Source organism: Saccoglossus kowalevskii, unplaced genomic scaffold (assembly GCF_978046115.1).
Source record: "Saccoglossus kowalevskii unplaced genomic scaffold, keSacKowa6.1 SCAFFOLD_204, whole genome shotgun sequence".
In the NCBI taxonomy this organism is placed as follows: Eukaryota; Metazoa; Hemichordata; class Enteropneusta; family Harrimaniidae; genus Saccoglossus; species Saccoglossus kowalevskii.
Genome location: NW_028188691.1, coordinates 19,195 through 20,780, shown reverse-complemented (window position 1 = coordinate 20,780; position 1,586 = coordinate 19,195). Strand labels below are relative to the sequence as shown.

General features: G+C 37.2%; 1 long non-coding RNA gene across 1 annotated transcript; it reads left to right on the top strand.

Annotated features, from left to right (window-relative positions):
- The first annotated feature begins 265 nt into the window (after positions 1-265).
- LOC146725386 (uncharacterized) lies at positions 266-1,314 on the top strand. The gene is made up of 2 exons (XR_014928803.1): positions 266-980; positions 1,206-1,314. It is a non-coding gene; the product is annotated as an uncharacterized LOC146725386 (long non-coding RNA).
- The last annotated feature ends 272 nt before the right edge of the window (positions 1,315-1,586 follow it).

Sequence of the window (1,586 nt, the reverse complement as noted above, 5' to 3'; positions counted from 1 at the left end):
TTCAGAATGCCATACAAGACAGCAAGATTTTCTCGCGAAAAACGTGTATATACAAACCATGTTCATTTCCGCATTTGAGACTGCTCTTCGTTGAAAGGTCAAAGTGCCATGTATTGCAATGCTTTGTGGGGGAAAATGACGCAACTCTCGCACTGTCTCATGATTTATCGCGTGTTTTCCGTCGCCTGTTTAATGCTAATGACTTCTTAACTCGTTAACACCTCTCTTGTTTCAATGTTTATGGAGACAAGGGTGGGTACAATAGAATGACGCGGCGCTTCCTAACCGTCCTAGTAGAGTGACTGTGGTTTAAGTCAGTGAATTGACTGATAGTGCCGGGGTCAACAGAATGTCGAGTCATGTTATCAGTATCCCATACACGCAGGTCGAAATTCACGCTTTCAACTTGAAACTCGATATCCCTCAGGCTGTTTGTGAGTGTTCATGTTTTAGATAACATAAATATACCAACATCTGTTGTTTATCATCTACGTGGGAGGTCTATTTCACGTTGGGAACACTTAGGACTAGACACGCCTTACATTTAATCTTGTGATTGAGTTCAGACTGGCATTCACAAGTGTGCTTCGGAATGATACACATCGCTTATATCAAACACCGTTGATATTCGCGAGTGGAACGCGTTGGGCCACTTTCTGTCTGAAATACCCTTACCACGAAGACTATTATGACTCGTACGGTAGTCATGTCATGGAATTTATAAGATTTCTCGTACGTGGATCTACAATCATCAAATACTTTCAAGCCATGTGTTGCCAATACGTCCTGTATGACTCGTAGTGTCCATGAGATGAACTTTTCACGGAAGGTCAAACTTGGTCTACCGCCTTTGAATTTTTGGCAAGAAGCGAGGACATATTTTCTTCGTCGGGGGGAAAAACGAAAATCGCTACGTTACACCGTAAACTCATTCCGTGTGATGATTATGTATGTCAAAAGTTATTCTGTGAAACGATCAGGTAATTATACATTTTAACTCATAGTAGCGTAGTCCGCCATTTTTTGAAAAACAAACTGTACGTCGATCAACCGATTTTGCATACTTTGCATTTTAGCGGATTGATGACCGCAGTTTTACGGGATAATTCATACTATTAAATTTTCAACACATAACTTATACTTTCTTTATATAACTATCGGTTTTTAATATTATCCTCTCTTTCTCTCTCTTTCTTGTACGACAGATGAGCGATTCTGATTATAGTGATGGAATAAAAAAAAAGTGTACAGACTGCTTGACTCATTGAAAGGAAGTAAGAAATGTAAAAATAAACAACATATGTATATATAGAATGAATTATTTTTTATTGATCAATGTTTACTATTATTGGCTTTTCTCGTTTCTGTGTTTTAATCGAATCGTTTATGTACTCGTATTTTTTGTGGCATTAAAAATAAATTTAACCACGCCGCACATTTACATGTATCTACGTATTTTTCGAGGTGTTAACAAAGAAATATTTAATCACGCTAAACATTTATACACTACGCAACTATTTTCCTTACTCACATCGTATGTTTTTTTTGTGACGTTAAAAAAATACTCAACCATGTCATAAATATAT